Source organism: Lepidochelys kempii, chromosome 26 (assembly GCF_965140265.1).
Source record: "Lepidochelys kempii isolate rLepKem1 chromosome 26, rLepKem1.hap2, whole genome shotgun sequence".
Taxonomy (NCBI): domain Eukaryota; kingdom Metazoa; phylum Chordata; order Testudines; family Cheloniidae; genus Lepidochelys; species Lepidochelys kempii.
The window spans coordinates 7,688,050-7,711,239 of NC_133281.1; the positions used below are offsets into that span (position 1 = coordinate 7,688,050).

General features: G+C 41.5%; 1 long non-coding RNA gene across 1 annotated transcript in view; it reads left to right on the forward strand.

Moving 5' to 3' along the window:
* LOC140903593 (uncharacterized) overlaps positions 1-23,190 on the forward strand; it is a 94,304-nt gene that overhangs the window by 17,259 nt on the left and 53,855 nt on the right. The window contains exon 2 of the long non-coding RNA XR_012156301.1: positions 21,179-21,284. This is a non-coding gene — a long non-coding RNA (uncharacterized lncRNA). The remainder of the gene's footprint in view (positions 1-21,178; positions 21,285-23,190) is intronic.

Below are 23,190 nucleotides of genomic sequence, written 5' to 3' on the forward strand. Positions count from 1 at the left end.
AGAAGGAGTAGAAACTAGATGCCTTATCTTGCAAACGCTTATTACTATGAATCGTCCAAGAAGACTCATTCTAGTAAGCGTTGGGCCCTAAATTCAATAGAGACAGATCCTCAGCTGGTATAGTCCAGTGTAACTCTATTGAGGATCTGGCTCAAACGCTTTTAAAAAGTAGAACGATACCTTAAAAAAAAAAGAGAGAGAGAGAGAGCTGTACAACCATGAAAATTTTACCAGCCCGTTAACCAAATGTACTTGCCCATCTTAAACTGATGGTGGAAAAGCAGCTATTCAAGAAAAGCTAAGTTTGCTCAAGGTGAGGAGAATTTTGCAAGGCAGTTTGAAGAGCATGTGAATCCTGCTTGAAATATACAGAGGACTCTTATTATTGAGCTTCTTTTTCCTTCGTCGTCATCTTTCCCCCCACCATGTTGTTAATGTGCATAGGGTCTGGGGAGAAAAGGAACAGTGTGCCTTTGAAATGTTGTTTGCTGAAGACAGTATATAGAATCTTGGTTATTAACAGCCTCTCGCAAGACAGTTATTTTTGGAGTGGCCTCTGAGGAGGCAACCTCTTGGAATCGAACTCATTTATTCTGCGTTTCACTGTCCTGCCATTTCCTGCAGAGAGAGGGGAAAAGTGAAACCACATGTTTTGAGGAGCGAGCGTAGGAAACCCCACCGAAGACAAATGACTGCTCCTCTCCCCTGGCAATTAGTCAAACCCGGGCTGCGTGCCAGCCCAGGTGTTCCCGACTGTGTATAAATTTGCCAAAGAACAATGAAAATAGCAGCTGATTGTGCTGACAGATTCTTCTGGTAATTTCCTGTTGTTTGGCATCTTCAGGTTACTTTCCCACAATTATGTATCCTGATGAAGTCAGGGGCCTTCAAATCTACTTTCAAACTGGAAACTGAGAGAGAGTTTCTCCCCTCAAATACACTATGTTCTCCTCCCCCTACACGCTTCCCCCAGTTTCCAGATGTTTTAATTTAATCCCCTTTGCAAAATACATATTTTAATGAGCCTGAATTTAAAAAAAACTATTTGCACCTGCATCATATAGAGTTTCTTGGCAACCACGCCACAGCTTTTGCCAGGATCCAGGCTCGTTCTGCTCCTTAAACCTACCACTTGGAAGGATTTCCTCTGGTACCTTCCATTATCTTCTAAATCAAGGCTACTCTAGCAGCACTCCCTAATGGGACTCCAAGCCTTGAGCCAGCCACAGGAGGTGGGTGGGTGGGTGGGGGGGGGGGGGGAGAGTGAGTGTGGTTTGACAGACTCAGACGCTGACAGCATGGTGTTGTTAAAAGAGGGGCTCCTTCAGATGCCAGCCACTGATTTGGGATATGGGGGAAGATGTCTGTCCCTAAAGAGATCCAAGTTTTATCATCTGCGGGAAGGCGGGGGAGAGAGAGGTGTGTGTGTGTGTGTGTGTGGGGCGGGAGATTTCTCAGTCATATTAAAGCTTTGTGTTATCCAGTCTATCAGGAAGTTATAAATACTCATTTGATGGTTTGGTTTTTTTGAGCAACTTTAAAACAGTTTGAGTTGGAACATAGCTGGACGAGCAACAAGGGGCATTATCTCCCAAAGAAAGGGAGAACAGAAAGTGTGTGTGAGTGAGAGAGAGAAATGCTCACTGCATAGCCACAGAGAAGTTATATTGAAAAAGGTTGGAGGGCTGCAACATTCCACTGCTTTTATTCATAGAATCCAGAACAATACCATCCAGTAACCAAAACAGTGTGTGACAAAGCAGGCTGCTCCCTAAGGCAGTGAGGTAGGGTGACTAGATAGCAAGCGTGAAAAATCAGGACGGGGTGGGGGAGCAATAGGTGTCTATATAAGAAAAAGCCCCAAATATCGGGACTGCCCGTATAAAATCGGGACATCTGGTCACCCTACAGAGAGGCACAACTCACCCCCACTTTGTTCCAGATAGATTCTGATTGCATGCTTCCCTACAGAGCCCCTTGGCCTACAAGGGGGATCAGGCCTGCCCCCTTGACACACGCTCTTTGTGCGGATACAGACTAACACGGCTGCTACACTGAAACCACTCATAAAGTGATTGTAATTCCGACAGAGTCCTCAACATACCACAGCGTGTGTATTCTGTCTAATGCTTCTGATATGTGCTTGCTTTTTGTTAGGGGAGTAAAAAAAAAATCAACTGTAAAAAGGGGACTGTTGTTTTTAAAATATTTTGGAAATGTTCTTCTAGAGTGATAATTCCTTAGTATAAAATGCAATGACAGGTGCGGTGTAAACATAAAGGTCTTACTCCAATTAGGGGACCACTGCAGTAAGTTTTCTACCTTTTTCCTCTAGAGGGTCAGGTTTCCCATCACTGTGTGGGGCTGGTGGAGCTGGTCAAATATTTCCTATGGAAACATTTTGGGGTCTGTTTTTGGACAGAAAATTGGATTTTGAATGAAATGAAATTTTTGAGGACTATTTTTTTACTTTTTGTTGGAAAACTGAAAACCAAACATTTTTCAGTTTTGAATTTTTTTGACGAAGTAAAAATGCTCTACTAAAAATTTCAGTGGAACCATATTCCGCACCCACCCACATTTTAACTGAAATTTTCCAAATGGTGAGATGGGGCATTTCCAGCCAGCTCCAAATATTATAGGTATCCCTTGTGTAACCAGCTGGTAAAGAGTGATCTGTCCCCCTCTAGTGGATGATCTACGTAGAGGATAAAAGTCACCTACTACTAGCTAATAGTTACTCTTTTAGCTTAAGTGGTAGAGGTCGATAGTTTGGCACTGAAGGTCAAAGATTGAGATCCTGCTCACAATTTGTGATGGGGTCATCACAACTGAATGGGTGATAATTGGTGTTATGTAGGGTAATCCCATGTATGTTTTTTTCCTGAGCGGGTCAGAAAATGTTGTGAAATCCTGCCCTCCCCCTCCATCCCACCTGTTTTTTTTCATCAAAAGTTTGTTTTACTGGAAATTTTCTTCCCAGCTCTAGTGTTGCCTTCTGTTCAGTTCCCTAAAATTAGATGGAAAGTCCGCTCTCACTTATGCAAATCCACACTGCCTGCATCACAGTAATTATCTTCCTGAAGCAGCAGTGAGCCATGCAGGTTTGTGAAGCACTTTGAAGATGAAAAGCCCTCTGTGAGTTGTCTTAGTAAGAGCACCAAAAAAGTGCCACCATGGCTAAACAACAAAGTAAAAGAAGTGGTTTGAGGCAAAAAGGCATCCTTTAAAAATTGGAAGTTAAATCCTACTGAGGAAAATAGAAAGGAGCATAAACTCTGTCAAGTCAAGAATAAAACTATAATTAGGCAGGCCCAACAAGAATTTGAAGAGCAACTAACCAAAGGCTCAAAAACTAGTAGATTTTTTTTTAATACGTCAGAAGCAGGAAGCCTGCCAACCAGCCAGTGGGGCCACTGGACCATCAAAGTGCTAAAGGAACACTCAAGGAAGATAGGTCATTGTGGAGAAGCTAAATGAATTATTTGCATCAGTCTTCACTGCAAAGGATGTGAGGGAGATTCTTACACCTGAGCCATTCTTCTTCAGTGACAAATCTGAGGAACTGTCCCATATTTAGGTGTCAACAGAGGAGGTTTTGGAACAAATTGATAAATTAAACAGTAATAAATCACCAGGACCAGATGGTAGTCACCCAAGAGTTCTGTAGGAACTCATATGAAATTGGAGAACTAACAACTGTGGTATGTAACATTGGAAAACATAATCCAACTCTACATATAAAATGATGGGGTCTAAATTAGCTGTTCTTACTCAAGAAAGAGATCTTGAAGTCATTGTGGATAGTTCTCTGAAAACATCCACGCAATGGGCAGCGGCAGTCAAAAAAGCAAACAAAATGTTGGGAATCCTTAAGAAAGGGATAGATAACAAGACAGAAAATAGCATATTGCCTCTATAAATCCATGGTACGTCTACATCTGGAATATTGCATGCAGATGTGGTCGCCCCATCTCAAAAAAGATCTATTGGAATTGGAAAAGGTTCAGAAAAGGGCAACAAAAATGATTAGGGGTGTGGAACAACTGCCATATGAGGAGAGATTAATAAGACTGGGACTTTTCAGCTTGAAAAAGAGACGACTAAGTGGGGGGAATATGACTGAGGTCTATGAAATCATGACTGGTGTGGAGAAAGTAAATAAGGAAGCATTATTTACTCCTCATAACACAAGAACTAGGGGTCGCCAAATGAAATTAATAGGCAGCAGGTTGAAAACAAGCAAAAGGAAGTATTTCTTCACACAATGCACAGTCAACCTGTGGAACTGCTTGTCAGATGATGTTGTGAAGGCCAAGACTACAACAGGGTTAAAAAAGGAACTAGAAAAGTTCATGGGGATAGGTCCGTCAGTGGCTATTAGCCAGGATGGGTGGGGATGTCGTCCCTAGCCTCTGTTTGCCAGAAGCTGGGAATTGGCGATAGGGGATGGATCACTTGATGATTACCTGTTCTCTTCGTTCCCTCTGGGGCACCTGGCACTGGTCACTTTCGGAAGACAGGATACTGGGCTAGATGGACCTTTGGTTTGACCCGGAATGGCCGTTCTTATGTAACTTATCAAATCCATGGTACACTCACACCTTGACTACAGTGTGCAGTTCTGGTCATCCCATCTCAAAAAAGATATATTGGAGTTGGAAAAGGTACAGAGAAGGGCAACAAAACTGATGAGGGGTTTGGTACAACTTGTGTATGAGGAGAGATTAAAAAGACTGTGACTTTTCAGGTTGGAAAAGAGGTGACTAAGAGGGGATATAATAGAGGTCTAGAAAATAGTGACTGGTGTGGAAAAAGCATGTAAGGAAGTGGTGTTTGCTCCTTCACATAACACAAAAACTAGGGGTCACCCATTGAAATCAATAGGCAGCAGGTTTAAAACAAACAAAAGGTGGTGGTACTTCACACAGTCATAGTTCATGGGTGGAACTCATTGCCGGGGGCATTGTGAAGGCCAAACCTAAACTGGGGCTCAGAAAAGAATTAGATAAGTTGATGGATGACTGGTCCATCAATGGCTATTAGCCAAGATGGTCGGGGATGCAACCCCATGCTCTGGATATCTGTAGCCTCTGCTGGGAGTGAATGACAGGGGATGAATCATGCAATGATTGCCTGTTCTGTTCATTCCCTCTGAAGCACGTGGCGTTGGCCACTGTCGGAAGACAGGATCCTGGGCTAGATGGACCATTGGTCTGACCCCGTCTGGCCGTTCTCATGTTGGTCTGTGTATACAACTGAGATAAATGAGCTGTGAACCGGGGAAATTCATCAGGAGATTGGGGGCGGTGTGGGGGGACAATAGATTCCTCTCCCACAATCCAGGGCACAGCTTCAGAAATGAGATACCACCTGTGGTTTGAGCTATAGTCCCTACCTGGCGTGTGGCCAGAGGATCTATGTAGCCTTTTATCCACTGGGCCTGATCTAAAGCCCATCGAAGTCAATGGGAGTCTTTCTATTGATTCTCAATGAGCTTTGAATTGGGTCATGTGTTCCCATGTCCCTTTCTGTTTGCAGAAGGCCACCACTGAGTACATCCTCTCTGTGCCCCTCTCCTCTCCTGCAGGAACCCAGGGGGTTCTGTTGTGTTTGGGGGCTGCTTGTTCTTGGGAAGCTTTGCCCCGTTTGAGGGCTCTGTTTTGTGTGTGTTTGTGTGTTTGAGATAAGGCCGTAGATACTGTACCAATATAACAGCTCTTTAATAGAACCTCGCTGCCTGCTAATCGATTTACAGTGAGTGACAGACATGGAATCGCCAAGCCCCTGTAAATCCGGGCCTGTGTTCTAATTTCATACCATTAATGGCACGTCGGGGCTTTTATTCCTGTCTGGAGGAGCGCTGTCAGCATCATGATTTGCAGTCTCTTGATAGCCTCGTGGAGCATTTGGAAGGTCTGTAATGCATCAGGTGTGGGAGGTCTGTCTGTCCCTAACACAGCTGCGCTGTTTGCACCACCCCAGTGAAGGGGCTGTCAAGGTTCTTATTTGAGATGTTTGTTTTTATAAAACTGGCTATTTTAAAAAAAAATACAGTGTGGAGTTGAACTTAGCAACCCAAGCTTGGGTCTCAGTGAGCATTATTTCCATTTTATGAAGAGGAAGTGGATGAGCAGAAAGGGGACGGAGCTAGGGGTCATGAGAGCTGGTTGTATTCCTGGCTTTGCCACCAACTTCCTGCATGGCCCTGGGCAAATCACTTCCCCTCTCTGTGCCCCTGATTCTCCTCTCACCCCTTGTTTGTCTTGGTTTGTTTAGACTATAAATTCTTCAGCACAAGGGCTGTCTCCCCCTCTGTGTTTGTACAGCACTTAGCACAATGGAGCCCCAACCTCAGCTGGGGCTTCTGGGCACTACTGCAATGTATAATCATTTTCCACAGACACGCACATTGTGCTCCTTTTGTAAACAGCATGGTCAAGTAGATAGGTAGGCTTGGAAGGATTAGATTTGTATAGTTCAGGGTCAGTCAACTTCACTGCACACGCAAACCGACGGAAAAATATTTCCACCGGTGATGATCAAAATGTGCAGATAAAGTAAGTAAAATGCTGCTTGAGAACTGATTAGAGTTTGACTGAAGGACTGTTTGACTGTTTACTTTGTATCTGTTGACATTTTGATTTTTAATCATTATAAAGAAACCTTTAACTTTTTTTCAAGTCAATGTCTAGTGCCTCCAAATAATTGTGTAACCCCTACAAATTTTCAGTTGCAAGAAGTTTTGGATCTCTAGGAATGGGAAAAAATGCTTAGAAATAAGCATCAATATTATCCATTGAAATTATTAAAAAAAAATCTCCCAAGCTTATAAATAGGACACTAGACTAGGATCCAAGAGACCCTGGTGTTTTAATTACATGGAATCATTGTGTGACCTTGGACATGACACACCACTTCTCCCTGCCTCAGATTCCCCAGCTCTGTAAATGGGTATGATGATGCTTCCCCATTTTTCCAAAGCACTTTGAAGTCTGTGGCTGAAAAACTATACAAGGACTAAGTATTATTTTACTTCTACATGTAAAGTGAATAAGCAAACTGTTAAGGCTGATTTGAATTAAGATTGTCTTTTGCATTAGCGTAATACAATGATGTTTTGACTGAAAAATTAAGTGTTTGCCAAGTGTCAGTCCGTAATAAAGAAGGTCCCAATTCATAAACTTGGCTCTGGGCTGACATTTGCAGAGTTCAGGGTGTGTGTATATAGTGATCTAGTGAGTGATCGTCACACCCGGAAGTCAAAAAGATGGAGTTGAGGACTTTCAGCACCAAACCACTTGATGGAGTAATCACACTATGTGACTGAAGTAGTAGGCTGTTTTCTCCATGCGGGGGAGGTAACACATGATTTACAAGCGTGTTACTTTGAGGATCTGAGATTTTCTTCCATGCCTAAAATGTGGAGTTGAGATTTTTCAAAGATGGCTAAGACATTTGAATGCCCAATTTCTATTAAAATGGGTGAGAATTTGGTGTCAAAAGCCTGCCTGGTAGCTTTGAACATGCCAGCCTTAGTGGTTTATGAACAGTGCTACTCTGGATGCTGAAAGTTGCTTGAAGAAGAAGAAGAAAAAGCATCCAGTTGCAATGAATCTACCTGTTCTAACAAAATCTTGCAATTCAACCTTAATCTTCTGGAAAGATTTTAAGTGAATTTTTGACCTAGTGAAAGGCTGCTCATAGACAGAATTATTGTGCTCTATTGGCAGATGTGATGCTTCACAGACATGTAAACAGTCAGGCGGACGCAGCCTAGCACAATGGGGTCCCGGTCTATGGGTAGGTGCCCTCGGTGTTACAGTCATAGAAATAATAACAGGATAAATCAGGTAACAAGAAATGAAGACGAGCTAGCGCAGGAGTGGGAAGGGAAGCATAATCTTATAGGGGAGTGCAGTTCAACAAGAATTATGATCAAATATTCATGTCCAACTAAACAAATGAATTTGGCCAGGCCAGAGAGGCAAATCAGACACGAAACACCGGTGTTATTCATGCAGTGTGTACAATGCTGGTGACCAGGTACTGCAAATTATCTCCATATTGCCCCGCCCACTGTGTCTCAACCCTGCCCTTAAGGGACCGCCTTTAGGGGCCAAAGGGGAGTTTGGTCTGCATGATCCATTATTTATATGCATTACCATACTGCCTAGGAGCCCCAGTCATTGCCCAGCACCCCATGGTGCTCGGCACTGTACAAACACAGAACGCAAAGACAGTCCCTGCCTCAAAGAGCTTGCAATTTAAGTCGAGTTCTTGACCTCTCTGCTGAAATTGCCAATAAGGGGGCCCGTTAGCACCAGCTGTGTGCTGTTGTTTTGTCAAATGGATTCCTGAGTTTGGTTGGAACAATGGGTTTCTTCCCAGGCTAACTTCCCATTCTCATCTCAACTCAAAGGGACAATAAATAAACATAAAAGTAATTGAGACTTGGGATAAAAATTTCATAAGCACCTAAATGACTTTAGAAACCTAAGCCCCATTTTCAAAAGTGACAAAGGGCCAGATTTTAAAAGGGTATTTAGGTGCCTAACTGTCATTAAAATCAACAGGATTACTCACCTAAAGACCTTAACAATTTGGCCTGTAAGCACTAGGGGGGCCTAAGTCTCTTGCAAGTGGGATTTAGGTGCTTTGAAAATTTTACCCTTTGCTTTTACGCATCATAAAGAAACAAAAAAGTCACACCTTTCTGCTTAGAAATTCACCATAAAAAGGGACAACACCAATATAAAATGAGAAGAAGTCACTGTCCTAAATATGGAACAAGACTCAAAGCATCCTAAGTCACCAAATCACTCGGGTTTTTTTTTTCCCTTCTGCGCTACACTGACTACTAAACAAAGGAAATAATAGGAGTTAGGGATGGAGATCTAACTTTAAATGTCCCAAGTGATGAGACTTTCACTGCTTCCTTTGGGAGACAACTAGACAACCCAATAGATCTGACTGTCAAGAAGTTTTTCCCGATAGGGAAAATTTAGGCCGACTTTCTTAATTTCATCCCATGACTCGTAGTTATATCCCCTTGCTTCGCTCTAAATAATTCGCCCCCCCCTTGATGTTTACTTCATTCAAATATTTGTAGGCTCCTCTATCCGGTCATCTTCTACCCAGCCTAAACACATTTAGATCTTTCCATCCTTTTTTGTGAGTCAGTCATTCTGACACCTGATTGTGTGTGTTGCTGGGTTTTGAATTCCCTCCTGGAGGTGGGAAAGGAAAGTCAAAGACCAAAGAAAAAGGCTTTACACAAAAAAAAAAGGGAGTATTGAATCTCATCAGAACTAGATCGGAGTGAATAATTCACACTGAATAATTTATTTGACAAATTTAAGACTCTTCCTCTGCTCACCATGAGCTGACTGCAATTTCCTCAGATTTGTTGTTGGTGTTTTGTTTTTTTTTTTAATAGGGAATGTATTTGACTTTTTTTTTTTTCAGTTTTTATTCTGTGGGTTGATCACAAATATTTGCAACTTGAGCTGTATGGGTCTTTTTAGTTTAATAGTAGATGTAATAGCTCTTTAATACAATTAGTCAGACACAACGTCCTCTTTTGCAGCCTGATGCTGAACCAAAGGAAAAAAAAAAAAAAGGTCGATTGTTATTTTTACCATAGCAAGTAAGAGCTGAAGACACAGACCAGGACCACAAAGTGCTAGGTGCTGTACCAACACACAACAAAAAGATGATGCCTGCCCCGAAGAACTTCCACTTGATCATCTTTTACTCTAAATGCTAAATGTGAGTTGGATTTATATGCCCACAGACAGGAGTAAATGATACACATCCACCTGGATCTTACATGCCACCCTTTCATTCCAGGCTGTGCCAAATGCTACAATCTATCCTTCAATCAGCAAAAAGAAAAGGAGTATTTGTGGCACCTTAGAGACTAACCAATTTATTTGAGCATGAACATGCTCAAATTGGTTAGTCTCTAAGGTGCCACAAGTACTCCTTTTCTTTTTGCGAATACAGACTAACACGGCTGTTACTCTGAAACCTTCAATCAGTAGTGTTAGTTACTGCCACCACAGTGGAAGTTGGGTAAACTCCCATGGAAGTCAACAGGAGTTTTGCCATTGACTTCAATGAGGTCAGGATTTCACCCTTTGTCTCAAGCACCTGACTTAGGGTCTGATCCATCCATAGTTTCTCATGCCGCATAGTACTTGGCAACGTGAGTAGCCCCGTCAAAATCCATGGGACTGCTGCAATGGTAGGTGCTGCTTGAAGGAGTAAAGGGGCAGAAACTGTCCCCTAAGCTATTAGCAAAACAAGTTGACCAGCAAAAGGGATATTTAAAGGTCCAACAAAATTGTACAGGGTATTCTGGAGAGTCTTTATAATGGCCTTTAAAAACAGGGACTTGTGATGATCACTTAGTATAAGTTCGGTTGCTCTTTATCTGGATGATCTGAATAATAATTCACTAATTGTTATTTGCAACACATCCAGTGTCCATTTTTCTTACCTATAACTACATCATTGTTCTCTGTATATAATTATGAAAGAACACCCCCAACTTATTCCGGTTCAGGACACGACAAGAAAGCCAACATGGGAGCTAACTGGGAGTCCTTATCCAAGAAAGTACAACATATGAAAAATAAGTTGTTTGGGTTAAATCATGATTATGGTAGATATTAAAAACAAAAACAACAATTTGTGTAACTGAATGGCACAAAGGAAGCACCTTTCAGCTCGATGTTTTTAATGCAAACATAAACATTTTACGCACTCTAAATTTCAATGTCTTGACCTGTAGAGGATTTTTGCTTCTATGAAGGAAAAAAAAATAAAAGTCCAAGCCTTCTGTTATCTGAACAGTACAATAAACCACATTCAAATCCATGCTTCCTATAATCTTCAGTTTACGAGACAAGTATTTATGACCATGAAAATACAGTGGATGGTCTCTCCTTTTCCTCTTTTAAATGCTATTAGTTTTATAGTCCAGTGAAGAATGTTAGAGAGTCTGGAGAAGCACTGTCTCCTGGCAGAAGTTGGGTTTGAAGGAATGAGGGAAGAAATGGAAGTGTCACATGAAGTCATATAACATGTAATGCCAGAAATGTAATGATACCTTCATGGTTTATGAAATCATCTGATGATTCATGCTTATTGGAGAATTGTCCAGTTTTTGCATACATACGCCCACAGAATCAACCCCTTCCCCCCCGCCCAACCCCAATCCTTCCCAGAACACAGACTTGTTTAATTATTTATCTCTTCTTAAAGAAGTATGGCCTCTTCCCTGAAAGTGGATTGATTGAATTTGCATCTCCCGCTTTGCTCCTGAACTGGCCAAATTCAAGACAGGGGAATTTAAGAGAACATAACATTCCCTACAAAGAAATGCTGACAAGACAATAAAATCTTCAACTAAAAAAATGCCTTGGTCCCAACTTAAAAAGAAGTGCTAATTAGAAACTATAAAGGAATGGATTTTTGTTTTTTTAAAAGTTTTTTGGGGCATCTCTGAAATAGGCTGTTGAATGCCTTGGATAAAATTCATCCCTGTTCAGAGGACCAGCACAAGTCCAATGTACACTAAAAGTTCTCACAATTGTGCTTAAGTGGGTTGTGTAAGTGGTGCATAAGCTTTGTGCTGGTCCCTCTGCTCAGGGGGTGAATGTCATTTGATGTGATCGAGTAAACTAAGTCCTTATTTACATGGGAAAGTTTTTACCAGAATAGTAAACTGGTATAACCTCTCTACGAGGACACACTTATTTTGGTGTAAGGCTGGGGATTTTTTTGGTTTAGCTTAAACTCCTTCCCAAGTAACATAAGCTAAAACTAAGGAAGGTGCACTTACACCAGAATAAGAGCATCCACATGGAGGATTATAGCAGTGTATCTATAGTGGTTTAAACTCATGTTTTAGTTTATACCAGCATAACTTTCCCATGTAGACAAGCCTTAACTTATCTTATAAACTAGATAGTGTTACTGATCAGACTTCATAAGCTTAGTAAGTGTAGACCTGAAGTCTTATTTTCAAAAGCACCTAACTCACTTAGGCTCCTAAAGCCCATTAAAATCAATGGTATTTAGGCTCCTAAGTGACTTAGATGCCTTTGGAAGGGGACTTTTGGTCTATTCTTATACAATTGAGATCTCTAAGGAAAATGTTGTAAAGGGAAGCTGTGTTGGTTATATAGGAGAAGGCATTCTCATTGAGCAGGTACTGAACCAATCGCCTGGCATGGTGTGTTAGGAGATGCTGGGTGATATTTTCAAAGGCACAAAAGTCTATTAGGCATGCAACTCCTTTTGAAAGTCAATGGGAGTTAGGTTCTTCATTGCAAATTGTGCTTTTTTTGAAAGTTGTGTCTCAATGTTTTTTGAGTGAGACATAACCTGTCTACCCGTGATCATTAAGGATTCCACTAAAGGTCTGCAGTAGCTGAAGTTGCCAAATGGCTTTCAATAGGAGCCTCACGTAGAATGTATGATTGCTACTCAGGGCCAGATTTTCAAAGGTATTTAGGACCCCAAAGCTGTAGGTAGGCACCAAGTGTGATTTTTTTTTTCTCTCTCTCTCTCAAAAGCAGCTTACCAGGTTAGGTGCCTAACTCTCACTGAAATTGTGATGCTCCCCCCATACCTTTTATTGATGGTAGGCACTTAACTCTGCTGAGTGCTTTTGAAAATTGCACTAAGTGCTCATCTACATCTTTAGTCTCCTAAATACATTTGAAAATCTGACCCCTATTCTCTAGGCTGGAAAGCCATTGATAACTCTAAGGAAAGCCACATTGGAAAGACAATGTCATACTTAGAGCTGTTTGAAATTTTGGTGTATTTTTGTGAACATTTCTGATAAAACTAAGTTTTCATTTCATGCTGCCGGGGGGAGCCAGCTGGCCTGGGACCACATGTCTGACCTGGACTCCCTGGCTTCAGGGCGGTCCATGTGGTGGAACTACCCCAGAACCATGGGTTCTAGAAGCTCGGGGTCAGCTGACCTCCTGGCAGGACTCCCCAGCAGCCCGGCAGGCGAGCTAGCAGGGAAGTAGGTAGCTTTCTGATGAAAACCTACCTGTGATTCAGTGAAAGGTGGTTGAACCCAATTTGCTTTCATGAGAAATCTCTGGTACAACAAACTGGCGTTTTCGGACTAAAGTCTGTTTCTGGCCAGCTCTAATGTGAATATAGGAATTGCCACATTGGATCACGTCCGTGAGCCATCTAGTCCACTGTCTTGTCTTTGACAAGTTCTAGATGCTTCAGTGGAAGGTGCAAGAAACTCTGGCAGATAGGCAGAACAAACCCATGTTTGAAAATAGCAGTAGCTTGTAGAATGGCAAATGTTTTGAAACTTGATGGGTCATATCTTCAGCTGGTGTCAATTGGTGTAGCTCCAGTGAAATCAAATGAACAAAAAATAAGCCTGTAATATGAAAATCTCAACAATAGAACAACCTTCTCACTGACAGGAGGGCAGTCCCTAATCCTTACTATTCATTGATCGATAGCTCAATCGAAAGTTTATCCAGAAAAATACAGGGCCACATTCAGCTCTTATTAGCACTGTTGTAAATCAGGAGTAACACAAATGGAGTTATTCTGGATTTACACCAATCAATTACACCAATGTGGTTTTACATAAAATCATATTGTGGCTGACAGCAGCTGCGTGTGCTAATAGTCTCCTCTTCCCTCTGACGACCGCCGAACAAGAGCCCTAAAATTAATGACTTTTACAGCCAGTGCCTGCATTTCTTCAAGTCCGTTATCATGTGTCTTATGACAAATGAGCTTCCAGAGTGTTGAAGCCTCTAAGAATATTATTTTCTTTTTAAGCTCCCATTCCTCTCTGGATGGCTACTTTCTCCCTTTCATTCTTGGACATAAACCTAATATAAAGAAAATCCTCCAGGCTGCAGCTTGCTGGATTTCTGTAGCTGTACAATAGGTTTTAGGAGTGTTCCCTGGCTTCTTATCTTGTTTGCGATCTTGATTTATGCATATTTAGCTTCTGATTAAGAAACGTAATGTCCCTCAAGTGCTTGGTTTAAAAAAAAAATGTTTTGGTTCAGTTTGTTCTTGTTTCATAGGCACTTTTACTGACCTGGTTTCCTCAGATATAACTATTGTATGTAGGTTCTCATACCATCCTCCTCACCATAGTCAAACCCAACAAGGCGCTCTGATACTAAACAAGGTTAGACCCAGTCAGTGACGGGGTGGGAGATCTAGCAGAGAAATCTAAGTTGGGGACCAACCCTGAAAAGTCTGCAGTATGCAGGTAACTTTACTCACCTGACTGATCCTGTTGGCTGCAATGGGAGTACTCGCCTGAGTAAAGTTACTCATGTGTTTGTCTTTGCAGGATCAGGAATTGGTCTTGGTGATTGAGATTGGTGCTGTGCTGTTAAAGTTGCCATCTGAACCTAAAACAGGCAGCATGACCATTTGTTATCATTAAAGATCCTCCAGCAACTTTTGCTAGAAGCAGGTATTAGAGCTGTTTGCACTGGGCAAAAGTCAATCTGGTTAATGACATTCGACTTGCCTGATTCTCCCCTGCACTTTCCCTTGGATACTGTACTCTAGAGCCTGAAATGGTTTGGGCAGCTGCATAGCAGGGCCGTGCGCTGTTGAACAGCTGCTGTGTTTCACCCCAGTTGTGGCTGCACTTCAAGGGTAGACGTGGTGGTTCCTCTGGTAGATGTAGCACAGGTTCATAAATCATTCTGTGATCCTTTGGGGATAAGAAGTCCTATATCAATATGTAATTTTTTAACCAAGGTTTTTTCCAGAGTGACAAACGGTTTCAGGCACTTCAACTGAAGACCAAGGTTTTTGGAAGTGACTAGTGATTTTGGATGGACCAATTTCAGACATCTTGAAATGGCCTGATTTTTGGAGGGCAGGTGCTCAGCACTTTTTTGAAAACTTGTGGGGAGTCTCAAGTTGGGTACCCCAAAGTCACTACTGAAACTTTTGCTCTTATACATTTTTTTTTCTTCCTTTGAAGCCAGTCAAAGATTCGGAATGGCAGACCTCTTAGAGACGCAGAAGAAATGCAAATGGTTTTCATGTTGGTTTTTTTTTTTTGAAGAGTTTAAAAATTGGCTGACTCTTGTGGTAGGAAGTCCTGGATATTTGCTCTTTAAAGTTATGAAAAACAGGTTTGCTCACTTAGGAGAGGTGGGAGGGGGAGACACATTTATTCTGACTTTATCTTTATTTCATTCTACTGAGGTAAGGGTCTACACCATTCCATTTCACCCAGCTGGTTTCAATCATATCAAGAGAACACTATTTATTAAGTGTCTGTTTGGGGCAGTGTCAAATCCTTCAGCTCCTACCCTATTCTCTGTTGTAAGCAGGCACTTCAGTAGCCCAGGTGGGCTTTGAATTGCTTCAGAAAGTAGGTAGGTGAGAATCTACTTATTACTTACTGTAGAGCTCAAAAGATGGAGACTCCAGTTAAAACAGGAAACTGACAGTTTTACCCAACTTTCTTCAAACATGAGATTAGGAAATGTTTTTTGTTTTGTTTTGTTTTTAAGTAAAATAACACAGGTTACTCTGCATTTTCTTTTAAAAGCCTGGAATCAGAATTCGATGCCGCTTTGTCCTTTATCAAACTCTTCCTGTTCTTCGTTTATATGTGGGGAAGGTGGTGAGAAGAGAGGGTATTTTTTTTTTAAAGACCTCGCCAGCTACACTGCTGTGAAGTAGTGCAGGGGAGGGGTACGTTTACGATGTGATTGGAGGTCTGATTGCAGCCCGTGTAGGCATACCCGAGCCAGCTTTGATCTAGCTAGCCTGTTACAGTAGCAGTAAGGTCATGGCAGTATGGGCTAGTTGCCCAAGTAATTACTCCAGGGTCGTGGGCAAGCCGTGCTGAAGCCTGCATGCTGCAATTTCACTGCTGTCAGTACGTGAGCTAGCTCGATTACAGCTAGCTTGGGCATGTCTACGTATGCTCCAGTCACCGCCCTGTGATTGCAGTGTAGACAGACCCTAGATGAGGCGAAGCATCAGAAGCCAGCTGCTTGTTCCAGTGGCAAAACTCCACTGGGCATAGTTCTGGATTGTATCATAGTCATTCTTGGGTCTGGAGTGATACCGTTGGCTCTGATTATTCTGGATTTACACCAACATGGCGAAGATCAGAATCTGGCCCACCGTGTCTGCATGGTTATACCGGTGCAAATAACTGGCTTTTCGGTTCTTTGGCAGTGTCATTAAAAAAATAAATAAATACGGGTTCAGGTTGACCCAAAGGTGAAATTTTTCTACATTTTTGGTGAATCAAAAAATGTTCATTTTGGGTCAATGAAATGTTTTTTGTTTGACTCGGAAAGAAACATTTAATTTCTGGCACTTAAACTTTGCTTTTTATTTATTTATTTTAAAAAAAAAGGAAATGAAGGGCTAGATTCACAAAATTGGTGGTGCCCTCCTCATGCACAATAGCCCACTGGTTTGGAGCACTCCCCTGGGATGTGGGAGACTGCGTTTGAATCCCTGTTCTGGAGCAAAGATATGAATCCAGGTCTCTCCTCTTACAGGAGTGCCCTTTCTGCCAGACTATCGGTTATTCTGGGGTGGGTCTCTTTCAATCTCTCCTGTTGGAGAAGTTTGTCTATGTATAAAATACTTGAATTGCCAGTGGGGCCGGAGAGAGAGACTGTATAGCCTGGTGGTTAGGGCACTCCCCCGGGGGCGGGGACACCAGGGTTCCAGTCCAGGCTCCAACGATGATAAATCCATTTGCCAGAGATCTCTCTCGCACTGGATTCAAATGCTCCCTGAGCTTTGGAATGTTTGTCATCTGGCTCCAAATTTGCTGGCGTTCGTTTCAATTTGTAAAGCCATTACATAAAAAGAAGGAAATCCTGCAGGAAGGGAAGTATAAAAGTCAAAAATCCATTCCAAAACTAATCCATATGGAAATTATTTTAAGAATTGAAGGAAACAAGTTTATTTCCAAAAAAGAAAAAAAATGATAAAACCCTGCATGTAACCATTAGATTTCATTTTTTAAAAATTAATTCACTTTTTAATAACCCAAGGTGACATTGGTAATACTAGAGAGGATAATTTCTAAAAACAACATGGGGCCAAGCCTTCAACTGATGTAGATAGACACAGTCCCATTTAAGTTACTAGAACTACACCACTTACACCAGCTGAGAATCTAGCTGGTGGCTGGCATCTCTCTGATTTAATTTCGGGAAGCCCTCAGCCTCTGCCAATTGATTCTTATCTTGACGTTGTCTCTTTAACGCTCCTGGCGGGGCAAATTCTCAACTGGTGTAAATGGCAATATAGCTCTATTGAAGCCATGTGCTGAAGGCCGTTTACGTCAGCTGGGAACTGCCTGTGGCTTTTGTTAGAGGTTTTTAACGTTTTTATGCGGTATTTTAAACAAAACAAAACAAAAAGGCTTGTGTGGTCCAGATACATACCAACTTGTAAATTACCAGAATACATCAGACTATTAGAGGACTTCATTGCTCACAAGCATCTCTGCCACTTGACATATAAGCCGCCCTGTGTCACTCTGTAGCATGTCCTCTCCATATTAATACCTATTTATCATTAATTCATTTGAATGTATTTTTTTCCCAAGGAAAAGAGACAGAAAACATCTGCATTATTGAGTAATATTAGCTACAGTGTGAGTCTCAAGTGAGAGTAACTGACAAGCCTCATTTATTATAACTGTGTAGGCTTAATTGGGTTGACATAGAATTTGGACTTTGTGAAAGGAAAAGTAGCATTCAGATCTTTGACAGTTTTGTTCGGGGGTGGGGTGGGGGTGGAGGATAAAAGAACATAACATCCTGCCAACCATGTTTTACATATTTATTAAGACTCAAACCTATAAGAGCTGTTTTAATAAAGATGCTTAAATGAGGTATTAGTTATTAAGCCATATGGTTTACATTACATCTCTCATCTTTTGTTTCCTGCTTATGCTGTCAAGCATTAATGTGATTGTTTTGATTCTTAATGTCTTAATGCATCACTCTTCTCAATGCATTAGGCTAATAACTTTGGTCCTCTTAAGGGCTATGTCGACATCCATTACTCTTCCTGTTTTGGCTGACCATAGATTTTTGAAATGAGTGACTCTTTTAAAAAAAAAAAAATATAACAAAAAAAATTCTATCTATATAGTCCAGCGTTTTGGAAGCCAGCACGTTGAAATCATACAGAAAGAGCCTGGAGTGCACAAAGGAAAGTTGATCTGCACCATGTTGATAATGACATTTACATATCATGCCTTTCAGCTAGCAGTGGCCTAAGGCAATTCACAATTGTGTGTGTGATAAGTGTATGTGTGAGGTAACTATGTAAAATCTGTTACGAGGTGACTTGAAATTATTGTCCTAATTCTGCACTGGTTCTCAGCTTGTTTTCTGCAAAAACGTGCAACGTTGCATGAAAATCATGTCCTAAATTGCCACAACTTCTCATAATCTTGGCAAGTGTATATATAAATGTACACTACAGAGCATTTTATTGGAACATCCACATGTCACATCCCCATCACCTTTGGTGAGACACAGCAGCAAGAACATAAGAGGGCAAAGCCATTCCGAACACCCGATAGCCTGTCTCATCATATTCTGCTGCCAGAGCTGCAGTTAGCTGACCTACTCATAGACTTTAAGGCCAGAAGGGACCATCATGATCTTCCAGACTGATCTGCACATCTCAAGCCACAGAACCTCACTCACCCGCTCTTGTAGTAGGCCCGTAGCCTCTGGTGGTATTACTGAAGTTTCAAATCTTGATTTAAAGACTCAGTTACAGAGAATCCGCCATTTACTCCAGTTCAAACTAGCAAGTGACCTGTGCCCCACGCTGCAGAGGAAGGCAAAACCCCCCTAGGATCTCTGCCAATCTGACTGGGGGAAAACTCCTTCCTGGCTCCATATATGGTGATCAGTTAGATCCTTGGCTTGTGGGCAAGACCTACCAGCCAGACACCTGCAAAAGTGTTCTCTGTAGTAACTCAGACCCTCTCCATCTAGTGTCCTATCTCTGGCCTTTGGAGATATTTGCTTGAGATGGGTCCCCCTTGATTTAAAAGACAGGGACCTGGCAGTAGAGTGTTCTCTGTGATACACACTGAGCTGTGAACCAAGCTCCCACACTGCCCACCTCTCAGGTAATGGGCCACGGCGATTGACCTTTGAAGTGCACAGCAGAGAACATCTACGTGCAAAACTTGCATCAGGGTGGAGTTTGCTGGGATTGATCTTTGGGTGGGGGGGAGGGGAAGTTTGGTATTCTGCTCGTTGTTTGTTTTGAATAATTTATGGCAAGGGTGATGGACAAGAACCTCTTTTTATTTTTGTATACAGTCTAAATAAAGCAGTAAGGCTGGGCTGCGGTGAAGGTGGGGTTGGATGGTGGTGAGGGGCTGTGCTGGGGAAAGGAAATTGGTGTTTTATGTCTTGTAGGGAAGTTCAATTCTATTGGATGGGGGTAGAACTGCCCAGAAAAGGGAATTTCCATCCCATAAAAAATTCCAACGTTTAAAAAAAAAATCATCTCTAGTAAGTGCCAGAAGTAAAATCTTGAAATATTTTGCAGAATGGAAATTCTGAAATATTTTGATTCGGAAACATCAAAATGGCCTTTATTGAAACCTTTCATTTCAACGGTCATTACATACAATATAAATATATAATAAAATTAAAAACAAACTGATGGTTGGAATGAAATGAAACAAGAAAGTCCAGATGAAACACTCCATTTCGATTTGAAATCATTTTACAAAAAAATTCTGTCCACACTTTGATTTCATCGAAACAGCATTTTCTGCTGAGAAACTGTTCTTTGAAGAGGAGGAAAAAAAAGTGACCAGCTTTAATGAGGGGTGCATTGCTGTTTTATTTTTATTTCTCAGACACGTATGGGTAGGTGCTCCTTTTTATTGTAGGGTTCCAGTTGAGGCTAGAAAGATGGTTTTACTGTTTCAGTTGAAACTACAGAGGGAATTTGAGGTTGGCAGTATTTAATTAGCCACGTTGGTATCTGGCTAGTATACCAACTAACATCCCTGCTCTTGTGAAGTGCCAGGAAGTCTGGTGGCCATGAAAGGTCAGGAGATTGAGGTCATCTGGTTTCATTTCTCATTGGAATCATGGCACCCCCATCACAATGACCCCAATCCAATACTGGAGCATTGACTGGTGATAGGCTTAGAGGGACCAATGCCACATACTGAAGAGCCAACTCCACCTAAGTGTCTCTCGGAGATCCTCTAACTAAATATTAACCCATCCCAACTCTGCTTAGCTTGTGAAGTCCTGATAGGATCACAGCTCATTGTGTGTTGGTTGCAAGCTCTACTGTTTATCTCCTCTGATAAGTCAGACAATGGAACTGAATCATTTGGAGGCCAGAGATTTGTTTGGAACTTTCTGCGAGTGGGTTTAACCCTGAGGCTGCTCTTCAAAGCAAATATTCTAAAGAATAATAATTGTTATTTATATTTACGACTATGACAACACCCAGAAGTCCCAGTTGAGCTTGGAGCCCCTTTGTGCCAGGCACTGTACATATACATTATAAGACAGTCACTACCCCAAAGATCTTTCAGTTTAAATAGATGAGTCAGACAAATGGTAGGAAGGTAAACAAGCACAAAGAGATGAGTGGTTTCAGAGTAACAGCCGTGTTAGTCTGTATTCGCAAAAAGAAAAGGAGTACTTGTGGCACCTTAGAGACTAACCAATTTATTAGAGCATAAGCTTTAGAGATGAGCTTTTTGAGATGAGTGTTTGCCTTTGGTCACAAAGCAGGTCAGCATCAGGATAAAACCCAGGTCTTCTGACTCCCAGTCCACTGTCCTGCCCACTAGACCACACTCCATCCCATTATATTAGTAGTATATTTGTATTTTAAATATTTTGGCAGGCTGGCCTAAGTTTCTCTATTTTAAGACATCTGGGCATTGTAGACGGTTGTAACTGGATCAGAATTTTTCTGCTTAACTGTTGCAATGGGAGTGTTCTTTCCAATGAAATAGAATCAAAAGTTTCCCTTTCTTGCCTATTTTTCAGAGCTCACTTGAAGCTACAGCTTACCAATTTAGGCCGCTGAAGCTATGACTGTACTCCTTAGTCCAATGATGCCATTATATGTCAATGTATCTTTTCAGGTTGCTGATGCAAGAATCCATCATTTGACCATTGAGCAGTGATAAAGTCGTCCTGAAAGTTGGCTCTTCTGTCTGCTGGAGAGCCCAACTCCTCCCATCCAGAAAAGTAAGTGTGTTGAACTTCTGCATATGTTTTCTGTGGCATGGAAGAAAGTAAAAGAGAGTAGGGGTAGTATCTGGGTGAGATACAAGAGCCTGAACTCTAAAAGAAGGTAGGAAAAGAAAAATGAAATGATTTGGATAAAACTTGTCCATTTCTCCAACAAAGATAACTAAACTGGATCAGCCAAAATAAAAAATGGACCCAAAACATGATGCTCATTAAATCTGTGAACCCTGTTTTGTAACTATTTATTCTGAGACTGTCGAGCCTTACTTACCTTTCACACACCTCTGTGATCCTTGGGGTTGGCTGCTGCCAGAACAGGAAATACAGAAATGCCATGAGAAAAAGCTATCCTTGTGATGTTTTTCAATCAGACTAAACCCATTTATTATTTGTAATTTGGGAAACTTTGATCGGTTCTATAGTTAGTTAAAAAAATAGAGGGGGATGTTATGCAAAAATGTGTTTTAAAAATCCCTCTCACCCCCAACTTTGAAAAAATTCAACCAGTTTTATGCAGGATGCATTAGGAGGTTGTGGTGTTGATTTAGAAAATGCTGCTCCTTCTTAGGATATGTCTGTCACAGTTCAGGGCAATAGCACTTGTGTTCCCCCTCTGTGGTCCAGCAAGGACACCCACTTTTAGGTTTCTGACTCCCAGCCGTCACTCTTTTAGGTGGAGACATGCATCTCTCTCCCTCCTGACTGGGGTTTTTCCAGGCTGCGCAGTTCCCTGACTACAGTGTGTTAATTCCTGGCAAGCCAGACTGCCTAACCAGGCCAGCATCTGTGCTGTACTTGCTCTTCAAAGGCTGTGCGCAACATAAATGCTGGCAGATGTGAGTTACCACGTAGCTCTTTCTAAGCAAGCACATTTTATTCTTATAGTCACAGCATTACAGAGAAAGTATATTACAAACAATAAAAGCACCTACACATATGCTAAAAAGCTTACCAGAGATCTTGCAACTCCAACCTCAGGCTCTGGCAGGTGTCAACCTTTCCCTAAGGATTGCCTCCTCTCCCTCTCCCCCTTCCCCTCCCACCCCTGCCTTGGACAGAAGGTTCCATCCATTTGCTACATCAGAAAGAAGACCCTGAGTCAGTTGGTCTCTAGAGAATCTCATTTGAACCAGCATATGAGAGACTCTCCTGGTGGTGGTACATCTTTGGAGATGTTACAACTTGACTGAATTTGCCTAATCACCCCACCTCCTGTGACATTGCACCCCATAATGCTTTATAGAAATATGCTTATGAATGTAAATATGACATAACTGGAATATGCTAGATATGCCATGTAACATATCTGTGCAAAGGTTATATTCTTCTGCATGTATTCATCCTATTTGTATAAATGTAGTATTCTTGTATGTGAAACTAGAAATATGAAGTATAACTCTGAGGTCCGACTGTAATTATGCAAAGTGTGGGCCATTAATGGTGGTTTTGAATCTTGACAGCTCCCATTAACCAGGACAATTGACTGTAGATTGCTTGTCAAATATCTGTGAGCAAATGGCCATTTCCTTTACTTATTCACTCTTTGCAGTAATTTTTGGATTACTATTTGAATGCAACCATTCCGAGTATTCAAAATCTGAGCTATTGTGATTACTTCTGAATAGTTGGATAAATCAGGGGAAGTGGTTAATGTTCTTTGGATGAATGTGTACACATTTGTGTCACAAATAGTCACTCATACAAATATGGCACAAACCCAAGTAAGGTTTCAGAGTAACAGCCGTGTTAGTCTGTATTCGCAAAAAGAAAAGGAGTACTTGTGGCACCTTAGAGACTAACCAATTTATTTGAGCATGAGCTTTCGTGAGCTACAGCTGATGTGAGCTGTTGCTCACGAAAGCTCATGCTCAAATAAATTGGTTAGTCTTTAAGGTGCCACAAG